This window comes from Schistocerca nitens, chromosome 1, assembly GCF_023898315.1.
Source record: "Schistocerca nitens isolate TAMUIC-IGC-003100 chromosome 1, iqSchNite1.1, whole genome shotgun sequence".
Classification (NCBI taxonomy): domain Eukaryota; kingdom Metazoa; phylum Arthropoda; class Insecta; order Orthoptera; family Acrididae; genus Schistocerca; species Schistocerca nitens.
This window is the reverse complement of record NC_064614.1, coordinates 23,620,494-23,634,057: the sequence shown is the minus strand read 5'-3', so window position 1 is coordinate 23,634,057 and position 13,564 is coordinate 23,620,494.

Here is a 13,564-nt window from a genome sequence, read left to right as displayed (position 1 = left end):
TTCATATCCTCGGCTACAAAGTTTTCATTTTGGCTTGGGGAGCAACAGATAGAGCAGAAACGTATATACTGTCTCTGAGAATGCCATGGCGCACACTTGCTACACTGAAACGGCTGCAGTTTAGTCAACATTATATGAACATTAAAATAATTGTGTTTTTTCTGTCACACAGAAGTATGCTGCTGCTGTTGTATCGGCATTGAAAGGATTATAAACCATCATTCTTATCATCTGCGTCTGCATCCTTAATAAAACCAGTACTACTGTATGCCAATAAGCAAACGATAACACGGTTTTACTAGTTGTGGATGCTTACAATACCTTGGAACTATAAACTTGAAGTTCATGTAGTGGGGTGTCCATTGACCACTTGTCTTGTATCTATAAGCAATTATGGAATAACTAAATGTAAGTCTTTGAAACATATAGAGTTAATTTATCACTGCGAAGTAATTGCAAGCCTATTACGGTTGCTTTGGGCACTTACTGGCACACTTGTGTCATCAGAACGTGTCACTGTTTTTGAAAAGACTTAAATTTTGTTGAAAAATGATATATGGTCAAGGTCAGGAGAAGCTATGTAGTGGACCTTGCCGGTACAAAGTGTAATCGTTCCCCACTCTGAATTTCGTTTGAGAGTTGTCGTTTAATTTGACGTTCTGACTCCCTTTTTTATGCAATTATGACATGACACAGTCCATACAAGTAGACTGCGTTCAACTCCAAACCATAGTAGTTCTGCTAGCAGAATATCTTGATCCACACAACTAAGTCGTTAACAAGACCACAGAAAGAGCCAAAAGGAAATCTTTTCGTTTATTTGACAGTTTAAGGACTGCATTTTTATAACAGAAAGTGATTCTTTTATTAAGAAGGCCAACTGACCTGTTGTTAAAAGATTATTTTCAGAATGGATGTCAAGATTTCTTACAAGAAGTCGCCGCCTTGTTTCCACTACTTTAAATGCGTGTTACAGTTACATGTATCAGCCTTCCAGGAAGTAAGCGTCATTGACTGATTACAAAGTTTAATCAAGAATTGCATATAGAAGTGATTACCTAATTTTAGTCATTTATTTGAAATATCATTACCATTAGGTGAGTTACAGGTTGAGTAACGTAAGGTTTTTGTTTATTAGTATAGTCCGTTATTTCTGTCTCATTAAATATAATGTATTTGCTCCGTAAATCATTTGTTATAGTATGGTTTTTTGGCACTGTTAGAAATTCTTAGCATTCATTAATAAATAATTTGAATTTAGTATAACCTATTCACACTTGCTGTCTTTTTAGAGCTGAATGTCATCTAACTGAAAAAGTTTAGTCATTCATTGCCAAATAAGTCTCATACAGGACTTTGCTTTCCTTCTCGAAGTTTGCAGTACTTGTATACGGCGAATGATTTTGGCCTTTCTGAAACTGTTGACAATAGATGGGAAGTGTTATTTGTAGTTTACTTCCAGACTTGGCTGTGCTAGCTGTCTGTTTTATTTGTGGCACATTATAACACGAGATTCTCTTGAGTTCCTCAGTGGCAGTTTCTGAACTCGAATGAGGCAAACTTATATTGAAAGTGGTCTTACATAAATAAATGTGATTAATGTGAAATATTTATTGCTGTCGTTTGTCATGTAACGTTCCCTGGCTGCACATACACTATTAATAAACTAAAATTTAATTGTACTATATACGCCGCTATGAAGCAATTTGTATATACTGTAATTATTTAACAAAAAATATTATTTAATTTTGTATAAAGGACATTCGTTATTATTGTAATACTTTCTGTAATAATATTCTCGATGTATTTATGATTGTAATATTTCTATACTCATAATTACGAAATATGTCAATGTCTGCGATAAGAAAAATGTAAAATACAGCCGCAGATTGCAAAGAGACATTAACGGTCGGGAGTGGTACAAATAAGAATACATAGTGTGCATTCTTGGTCGTCTTCCTCTAGAGCTGAGAGAGAGAGGAACCCGTGACGTAGCATTTTTTGAATGAGTAGACTTCTTTTGTCTATATCTAGATTTAGCCGCCATTAGAGGAGAAATTACAAACTAATGTAAGTTGAATTATTGTTGTGGTTTAAATACATTATAATTTATCAAAATTGTGTATTACTAATGTAAATTAGCTTGCCCATGTCATCTATAATATTTCTTTAAAGAATTTTCAGCATTTTTAGCGATTATCGTTGGTGTTGCTGGGCTGTGCCGCGACCGAACGATTTGCAGTGGCGGCACATTTGAAAAATTGTTCCGCTAAGAAAAATTAACCAAACCCATAAATCGGGAGCAGATAAAATTAGCAGTGAATTAAGAAAATATTTTCTTTTACAGCAAACCTGAGACTGACGGAATTTATTACTGGTTACACATTTGTGCATTCATAGGCGGATAGTTAACGTTGAAGTTTAGCAATCTGTTGGTTCTTTCAATTTCTAAAGCAAATAACTTAAACGTATAGTGAAGTGTGTTTTATCAATGATAATTAAACGTTCAGGTCGGCTTGGCAATACTTAACAATTTTCTGTTAACAGAGACAGTCTTGTGTTCCATAGCTAACGCCGGGAAAGAATTCAGTAACTATTTAAAAAACCACTGTATTTAGAAAATGTGTGCCAAGGCTGAAATACGTAAAAAATTTAATTTATACAATTTCCAACTAAATGTTCTTAATCAGTTAATATGAATTTATCAGCATGAGAGGGTTGACTAAGTTCGCGTAATTTTAAATGTGCTTAATTCTGTCTAAATGAATTTTTACTACCACACGTAAATAAGGGGTTCTACAACAAAGTTCGTACTGAAAGAGCAAATAACAAAAACAGTTTAAAGTAACATTTCCATCCCCCAACATAATCAAATCAATTCATTCATTTTTATTTTATTTTTTATAATTTCATTAAAGTTATTAATGGCCAGATCAACCAGTTATTAGCGGGCTCACTTTTTTTTTCATGAAAGCCAGCGGAATTTTGAAGTTATAAGCCTCAATATCCTTATACGAGTCCTAGGGAGCCTTAGTGCGGACATACCACAACTGGTCATCAGTGTCTCTAGTTGCCATCAATCTTCCCTGTCACACGTTAAATAAATATCGAAATCTTCTCATATTTGGGTGACTTCGCAGTTATTACCACTGTCTGACTTGTATTCTCTGTAGCAGTTAAATGAAGTATAAAATATTTCCCTGTTGGAGCCTATGTACTGAAAAAAACATTATGTTGTTTGTTCCCAGCTCTATCACAGCAACATAGCACTGAAAGAGCTGTTTAATACTGTTGTCTTTCACGCCAATCTTGGCACCTTATTCCCCATTTTATCTGTCTTTCCTCTTGTCATGTCTACAGCAAAATGATATTAACCTGTCTCCACCTAGGTGTCCCTGCAATTTCTGTCACTTACAAAAGGTATTGCATTATCTTTGCCAAGCACACCTGCAGAAATATGTTTTGACTTTTCAGTTTCCTTGAATGGTAGTAGTAGTTCATGTGTAATACTATTGTTATATGTGGCTGTAAATACTGTAATGTTTTATTATTTCTACTATCTAATCACCCCATTTTAGCTCTCCGTTTAAGTGATGCTGTGTGTATAGTAAGTTGGTAGATCTGTTTTTCGGAAATATTTATCCTTTCTGAAATCATTGTAAATCACTGGGATTCGCTGACAGACGTCTATCACGCAGACTGCATCTGGAAATTAGTAACGTAAGCAATCTCTTAAAGAAAACATTCAGATGTTCAGATGTTGGGCGAGTATGTGAGGTGCGATGCATCAGTCACGCATGTACATGACTGGCACAGTTGCTTGAAAGAATACCGAGGCTATAAAGGATATTGTATTACTTAAAGAATGAAAAAATATTCGCCTTGGCGCAAGAATAATTTTCATTGATGTTCCCGATATCATCCCTCAATTCCTGGATTATGGTATTGCTCTAAAAACTTAGTTGTTTACAAAATAATCAGTAGTTATTCGTCTTTATGAATATTCTTTACCACATTCGTAGAATTGCAATTTACATTGCTGAGCGATACGCTTGACTTAAAAGCAGTCGAATTTAATAGTTGAATATCCATAAAGTCTTACATTAATTCTGACGTTGTAACTAATCAAAACTGCCTATAAGAAGTAGCATTTCAGCCTTTCTTTCACTCTGCAACTTAGAATGACTTGCACTTTCCCTTACCTCTCCGATTGAATATGAACCTTGGGTTGTCTGGACACGGTTGTCCAAAGTTTACAAAGATCTGAGAGATATAAACGTCTAAGTTAAACCTGCTGACGTGTAGCGACTCTGAAACTGTTGCCTTATTTGGCGAGTTTGACCATAATAAACTAATTTGAGCCAATCATAACCTTAGTAAAGTTAACTGCATCGCCAAATGCTCCAATTCAGCTTGCCAGTTTAAGTCTGATGAATTTCCTTCGAAGCAATTTACATCAGAGGTTCCTACGGGAAAAATACATATTCATTCTTCACACTAGCGATCATGTTTCACTCTCGCAAGGGAATAGTGTGTGTAGAAAAATCTTAAAATTAATTATGCAATAAAAAACACATTTAAACAGGCTTTAAGGTGTTTTATTTCAAGCCAAACCAGACTGACTTTTACAGTCCACTCACAGTGCGGTTTCAAGTAGCTGTGGTGTTAATGGAACAATCGGCGGGTAATTAGGGTCAGGGTGTTCACAATGTAGAAAGTAATCACGCAGAGTTGAATCTATCCCAATCGGCAGCTGCCTCTTGTCCACCTTTTTCTTCAGATGCAGAAGATTCCTCACTGTCTCGCGAACAGGTGCAAATCTTCCCTTCATCCGGATGACGAACCCTGGTTTCTCTGCCAACCCATGGTTCCGCCGGTAATCTCTCTGGTTTCGATACAGGTCCACTAGAGTCTCCACTAGAAGCCCAATCCAAGTTGTAGGTGGCGGGTTCTCCTGAAAATGACAAAAATAATTATTTCTATTAAGCTGCTTCCTTGAGCAACATTATATCTAGCACTTAAGGTATTACAGCCTACAAACGATCGCTAACAATGGGGTGACAATGTTTAGCAAATAATGAAAAGAAAGGGGTATAACATGGACATGGTTTAGCTGAATCTTCATATTGACAATATCTCCAGTCTATAAACATTCCACTCAATGGATTAATACAAGTTTTACAATTTGAAGACGGTCTTTCTTCGTTTCAACCTATCCTCAATCAACGTATTCTGATTGGCTTCAGGATTGTCTAGTTATCCCTTATCATCATATCATAGTGCCTTACAGAGTTTGGATGTGGGCGTAGATTTAAATTAATTCCAGATTTACATCCATTACAAGAGTCTGACGCAGAAAAATTAAAAAAAAATAAATCTACGTTTGTATTTCTAACGTTATACTGTGCGTTTAACAACTACACGGGTAACTTACCATTGCTTGTATCTCAGCTCTTAGATGTGCCATCGCAGTCTGCACTTCCTGCGACGGTGGCTCTCGTATAATCTTCCGTCTGCGCGGTCTGTTGGCGAAGATCTGCAGCCGACTGGGTGGAACTGGAACTCCAGGAGGGTAGTAAGAGCCAGAGACTTCCTCCTCTTCATCTCCAACGTCAGACAAGTCAAAATGCACAATTCGTGCTCTCGGACCAAACTGTGAAAAGAAAAATTCATGTCAATAAATATGTCTGCGTAACATTACTGGAATTCATTTCTTTGTTCTTACAACACTCTGACAGTAATTATTGTACAATGTTGCTCCTGCTGCTTACATGAATTGGCCGAAGCTCTGGTTTATCAGCAGCGGCCTCTTCGCAGTCGGTGGTGGTGGACTCCACCTTCTTCTCATTCGGCATTGGTCGAGGTGGCCGAAGGCGGCGTAGAGGCGCAGGTGTTGGCGGCTCGTCGACCATCCTGGGACATCCCTGGCTGGCAGCTGGCGAGCCGAACAGCGACTTCACTCGCGAAAACATCTGAAAACGTAAAACAAGCTGTCTTTAGTAGTTACATTGTTTCCTGAGACGAAAATAGTAATGTGAAATCTAGCTTATTGAGAAAGCAGTTTGGCCTAAACAAACAATTCAGTCCCATACTACACTGTGCACCATATGTAACATAAACCAGCCCTTATCACAATCATAAAAAATTTGTTGTCTTTAAAAGGATAAGTTAGTTTAACGTAATGACTTAAAACCTTTTTGAATTTTCTGAAACCATTTCGTTAACACTGAAAAGTAATAGTGTTTAACTTGAATTGACGAGTTTTCCATATTTGTAGCAAGATACGTTTACAGATTTGTATTGTACGGCAAGGACAAAATCAGATGTTTCTGTGAAGGGTATTTTTGGGAGTCACAGGTTAGGTTATGAAATGTCAAGACAAATGGTCTTCGTTTGCTATAGAATGTATTTTTCGGAGGAAAATTCTATAGAACAACCACAAATTTCTCTCCGGAACTTCTAAAGAATGATTAGAATGATTCTTTCCCGTCGTCATGAGATGCACGAAAAGAAAACGTATGTTTGTCTAAAAAAAAACTAACTTCGTTTGGGACAAATGATGGCATGAGCCAGAAGGAGACAAATTGAAACTACAGTTGTGTAGCTAGCGCTTCGGAAAAAGCAAATGATTTCTGCACCTCTCGACTTGCACAAATATAGTACTTCTCGAAAGTAGACAAAAGTCAAAACACTTGTCTTCCAGACTCTGATCCGCTGTCTGCACTTGCAGAATACTTTTAAAGACGGTCATCACCTACCTCCTCACTTCTTCTCAACTTCTTCTCACAGCCCGAAGGATGCGAAATAGACTTCCTAGAAAGCGCACTTCGAAATCGACTCTTTCTTCGGAAGTTTTGTCAATGAGACTGATGCTACGCAACGGATCGGTTGCATTTGTGCACGAACTTATTGTTGACACTGACGTCATTAAGACACGTATCTGTTATATTCGATGACGATTGAGAGTCTGTGTAAAGTGAAAAGTAGGGAGGGACGATGATCAAGACGCAGTCTATGAGGGAATAACTCAGTCGCGATCTAAAGGGAGGGTCTGCCAGGCATTCGAAATGTCTCGTTAGAGTCGCATAGAGTCGAATCGTTTCGCATGCTTATAAGTAAATCATTTAGGATTTGTGGAATAACGGTTGAGTCTAATCATGTCTCTCCTTTTTTCAAAAAACTATTTTCTTTATTTCTTTTTCGGACAGGTTGACCATCTAGAAATACATTCTTACTACTACTTTATTGCAGGAAAATGGAATATGAGTAAGAAATCCCAATAGAATGAAACAGATCGCCACTGGAGCGAAATGTTTTGTATAACGTACGCCAGTCACACATCTCCATCGACATCTATCTATATCCATACTCTGCAAACCACTGTAAAGTGCTTGGAGGGGGATACTTCCTATTGTACCACGTACTGGGGCTTTTTCTTGTCCCATTTACTTATGGGGGCGCAAGAATGGTGTGTTAACGGCCTCTCTGCGCTGTTAAATTACATTATCTGTGTTCTCGCGATCCATGCGAGAGCGATGCGTGTGTGTTGTACTGAGTCAAATGGCTATCGAAATTCAAGAAATACTTCATATAGCTGAATGCATATGTCCATGGCTCTCAGCGCGTCGTTTGCAGACTATTTGTGCTGTACGGATGACTGGATGTTGTGTGATGTCCTTAGGTTAGTTAGGTTTAAGTAGTTCTGAGTTCTAGGGGACTGATGACCATAGACGTTAAGTCCCATAGTGCTCAGAGCCATTTGAACCATTTTTTTTTGTGCTGTACGTGGACGCTATTTACCGAGTCAATGCAGGTTTTCATCAAACCCTTTGTGCTTTTCTGATCAGTGTTGCTGAAGCTGCCTCACAGTCACCGATACCATTTTCAATTTGGACTTCTTCCAACAGTCTTTCAATTCATTGCCGTTAAATCCAGAACATTCCCATCATGAGCAGGGTGTCTAATTGTCTGTTCTAGGTAGTTGCCGTAGAGGTATTTAGTAACGTTTTGCTGGATGTTTTGTTACGAGCACCACTAAAGGAATTGTAATTAGCCCAATTTGTTGTTGGATGTTAGAAGTGTCCTCCGACGATTACACTATAGTCTTGGAACTTCGTAAATGGAAATAAATTTTTTCTTAAGTTTTTGGTTGCGTTAGATGGTGAGTCTTGTATTAGATGAAGAATCCATGTTAGGTTAGTGTCCGTCAGGGGATAATTAGTCTTGCTCAAACGATGCCAAATGCGCTGGAAATTTGTATCTCGGTGGTGGTGACTTTCTCGTCTATTGCTACAACCACATCATCTACATGTTTCATCATCCTTTCCTTTTCATTTACTCTCCCAAAATATCTTAGAGATGTCAGTTTAGTGCTTTAACCAGCTTTCTGTACGTATTATTATGTGATATGTATGTTATGTAGGAGCTCATCAAACGCAGACACAGTACTGGGAATATTTCGGTAGTAAACAATCAGGATTTTAGTGCTGCCGCATGTGGTTCTCAATCTTATTAGCTTATATTCGAGTTCCACTCACTGAAAATCAGGAATTAATTTGTTTCATCGACACAAACATTATTACCTAGTGCATGAGTCAATAATATCTGGACATTGTATAAATGATTTTTGCTAATGCCGATTAGCAAATTTTAGCTTTTTTGTAGAGAAACAGTAGATACGAGGGGTGTTCAGAAATTAAGGAACGATAGGTCGCTAAATGGAATCCGCAGTGAAAATGAAAACAATTTTATTTGCAACAGTTGGTTACACCTTCCAACAACTTCTCTACACAGTCGCCGCTTAGACTTAGAAATCTGTCGTAGCGTTGTATCAATTTTTCAATCCCCTCGTTATAGAAGACTCTGGACTGCAGCTCGTTGTCTGTGTCAAAATATTGCCTTCATAGCCAGCGGTTCATTTGAGGAGAGATGAACCTAATGGGTAGACAACTACAGGCTGTATTGTGGGTGATCAAACACTTCCCATCGAAAGCGCTGCAGGAGCATCTTCATTGCCCCTGCAGAGTGCGACCGAGAATTGTGGTGCAGAACGAGCCGCATAACATTTATGTTATGTGGATTGCATAGCATCAGGCGAAATCTTTCGCCAGGCCCTCATACTTGGCGGGAGACGCTATATTCCTAGCCACCTTTACGTTCTCACTCTGAGCTCAGAACTGAAAAGAGCGACATGATGCGATCGACTGGCGTACTAGACACAGTGCCCAACGCATCTGTGCAAAGCTTCATCAGATTTTCACTCTACTTTCCATTTTGTGACCGATCGTTCCTTACTTTCCCAGTAACACTCGTATTTCACTGAAGCAAGACTTGAATATACATCCACTGTTAACCACAGTTTACGTTTAAAGTTATTAATGCATTATATCCTTAACACTCATGCAATGAGGTAATCTGGACATTTGGTGTTTCTGAACTACGTAAGAACTTCTAAGGCACGTTCACAACTAAAGCGTCAATGACCATTCGGTCGTGCGTCCGTTATCGTACTGAGAATATTTCAGCACTGTCAGTGTAAGTAAATGAGGGTAGTGGGCAGATTGGTTACAAGTTCGTATTTTTGTTAACAACATTTCTTCATAGCAGCAAGCACTAAATTGTAGTAATGCCGAATCAAATTATTTCCAAGTATCAAACAGACGACGTGTACGCCATAATGATTTTATGGGCATTACCTTTTTATACGCTTTTTGGAGACATACACATAGGATGGATCGCACTATGCTTGTAATTTACTCAACTAGCCAGCGATTTCGAAGTTCGACTAAATGAGAAAGCGGCACATAGGAGACTGTGCTTCACTCACAGTGTCGCTAATGACGTAGTTAACTCTTATTATGTTCTGTCTGAAAGAAGATTCAGTTGTAGCTTCTTTTAATATCGATGTGGAGCAAAGATTTGCATCATCCTTCAGATGTTCAGAAATCTAGAATTTTATGCTTGACTGAAAGCAGAATTATACACTGAAGAACCAAAGAGACTGGTACACCTACCTCATTTCGTGTAGAGCCTCTGCGAGTACGCAAAAGTTCCCCAACACGACGTAGTATGGACTCGGCTAATATCTGAAGTAGTGATGGAAAGAAATGACACTATGGATTCTGCAGGGCTGTCCATAAATCCGTTAAAGAACGAGCGGGCACTTTGCAAGGCATCCCTGTAGCCACTGGAACACAACAAGGAAGAAAGCTGGCTCGATTGGAAATTGCTACGAAAAGACGCTGAAATACACCTCGTCTTCTGTGCACGTCTGAGCTGCACGAAAAGGCTAATGAGTTACTCAACCCACTGCCAAGGGACGAGGGCGTACCGGCACACGGACTTTTCAAGACCGCTGCAGTACGGGAAGCCAGGATCCGTTTACCATAAGGCTTCCTCTTTCTTGTTGAAGCTGTTCCCGTGTTTGTGTATTTCTACAGCTTCTCTGAACGAGCGGGTGTGGTAGTGCTTCTCTACAGCCAGAATTTCCGTGTCGGCGAATTTTATTACGTGGTCGGTCTCACTCAGTGCCTGCTCTGCCACGGCCGATTTCTCCACCTGCTCCAACCTGCAATGTCGCTTATGTTCTTTGATCCTGGTGTTGATTGATCATCGAGTCATCTCGCCATAAACTTTTCCGCATGTGCATGGTATGCGGTATATTTCCCACATTGCAAGTGGGTCCTTTTTTGCTGTCCCGATCTAAGACACACTTTGATATTCCTTGTCGGTTTGAAAACGGTCTTTACGCCTTGTTTGCGCAATATACGGCCGATTCTGGTCATCACTCTGGGAACGTAAGGCAGAAAGGCCGTACCCGAGATTTCTTTTCCTGATTTCTTACTTCCCCTAGTTTTTGGTAACACTTGGTTCAAGAATCATAAAAGAAGGTTGTATACCTGGAAGAATCCTGGAGATACTAATAGGTATCAGATAGATTATATAATGGTAAGACAGAGATTTAGGAACCAGGTTTTAAATTGTAAGACATTTCCAGGGGCAGATGTGGATTCTGACCACAATCTATTGGTTATGAACTGCAGATTGAAACTGAAGAAACTGAAAAAAGGTGGGAATTTAAGGAGATGGGACCTGGATAAACTGAAAGAACCAGAGGTTGTACAGAGTTTCAGGGAGAGAATAAGGGAACAATTGACAGGAATGGGGGAAAGAAATACAGTAGAAGAAGAATGGGTAGCTCTGAGGGATGAAGTAGTGAAGGCAGCAGAGGATCAAGTAGGTAAAAAGACGAGGGCTAATAGAAATCCTTGGGTAACAGAAGAAATATTGAATTTAATTGATGAAAGGAGAAAATATAAAAATGCAGTAAATGAAGCAGGCAAAAAGGAATACAAACGTCTCAAAAATGAGATCGACAGAAAGTGCAAAATGGCTAAGCAGGGATGGCTAGAGGACAAATGTAAGGATGTAGAGACTTGTCTCACTAGGGGTAAGATAGATACTGCCTACAGGAAAATTAAAGAGACCTTTGGAGAGAAGAGAACCACTTGTATGAATATCAAGAGCTCAGGTGGCAACCCAGTTCTAAGCAAAGAAGGGAAGGCAGAAAGGTTGAAGGAGTATATAGAGGGTTTATACAAGGGCGATATACTTGAGGACAATATTATGGAAATGGAAGAGGATGTAGATGAAGATGAAATGGGAGATAAGATACTGCGTGAAGAGTTTGACAGAGCACTGAAAGACCTGAGTCGAAACAAGGCCCCGGGAATAGACAACATTCCATTAGAACTACTGATGGCCTTGGGAGAGCCAGTCATGACAAAACTCTACCATCTGGTGAGCAAGATGTATGAGACAGGGGAAATACCCACAGACTTCAAGAAGAATATAATAATTCCAATACCAAAGAAAGCAGGTGTTGACAGATGTGAAAATTACCGAACTATCAGTTTAATAAGTCACAGCTGCAAAATACTAACGCGAATTCTTTACAGACGAATTGAAAAACTGGTAGAAGCGGACCTCGGGGAAGATCAGTTTGGATTCCGTAGAAATGTTGGAACACGTGAGGCAATACTAACCTTACGACTTATCTTAGAAGAAAGATTAAGGAAAGGGAAACCTACGTTTCTAGCATTTGTAGACTTAGAGAAAGCTTTTGACAACGTTAACTGGAATACTCTCTTTCAAATTCTGAAGGTGGCAGGGGTAAAATACAGGGAGCGAAAGGCTATTTACAATTTGTACAGAAACCAGATGGCAGTTATAAGAGTCGAGGGGCATGAAAGGGAAGCTGTGGTTGGGAAAGGAGTGAGACAGGGTTGTAGCCTCTCCCCGATGTTATTCAATCTGTATATTGAGCAAGCAGTAAAGGAAACAAAAGAAAAATTCGGAGTAGGTATTAAAATTCATGGAGAAGAAGTAAAAACTTTGAGGTTCGCCGATGACATTGTAATTCTGTCAGAGACAGCAAAGGACTTGGAAGAGCAGTTGAACGGAATGGACAGTGTCTTGAAAGGAGGATATAAGATGAACATCAACAAAAGCAAAACGAGGATAATGGAATGTAGTCTAATTAAATCGGGTGACGCTGAGGGGATTAGATTACGAAGTGAGACACTTAAAGTAGTAAAGGAGTTTTGCTATTTAGGGAGTAAAATAACTGATGATGGTCGAAGTAGAGAGGATATAAAATGTAGACTGGCAATGGCAAGGAAATCGTTTCTGAAGAAGAGAAATTTGTTAACATCGAGTATAGATTTAAATGTCAGGAAGTCGTTTCTGAAAGTATTTGTATGGAGTGTAGCCATGTATGGAAGTGAAACATGGAGGATAACCAGTTTGGACAAGAAGAGAATAGAAGCTTTCGAAATGTGGTGCTACAGAAGAATGCTGAAGATAAGGTGGGTAGATCACGTAACTAATGAGGAGGTATTGAATAGGATTGGGGAGAAGAGAAGTTTGTGGCACAACTTGACTAGAAGAAGGGATCGGTTGGTAGGACATGTTTTGAGGCAACAAGGGATCACAAATTTAGCATTGGAGGGCAGCGTGGAGGGTAAAAATCGTAGAGGGAGACCAAGAGATCAATACACTAAGCAGATTCAGAAGGATGTAGGTTGCAGTAGGTACTGGGAGATGAAGAAGCTTGCACAGGACAGAGTAGCATGGAGAGCTGCATCAAACCAGTCTCAGGACTGAAGACTACAACAACTACAACAACCTAGTTTTTGGCTCTGATAAACTTCTAATATAATTTGTGGAGTACCCATTGCTCCTCACAACACTTTCCAGGTGTTGCATTTCGCGTCTGAAGTGCTGCGGCTAACAAATTCGTCCTGCTCGCGTATTAATCATGTCTCTTTTCTGGTTCGGGTGGTGGTTTGATAGTTTGTTCAGGTATCTGTCCTTATGTGTCGGTTTTCGATACACGCTATGTTCCAGGTTTTCGCCATCACTTGTGACCAGCACATCTAGAAATGGCAGTTTTTTGTCCTTTTCTACTTCCATGGTATACTTTATGTTGGCATGGAGGATGTACAAGTGTCTTAGGAAGTCGCCGAGCTGTTCTTCACCATGGCTCCACACAACGAAAGTATCA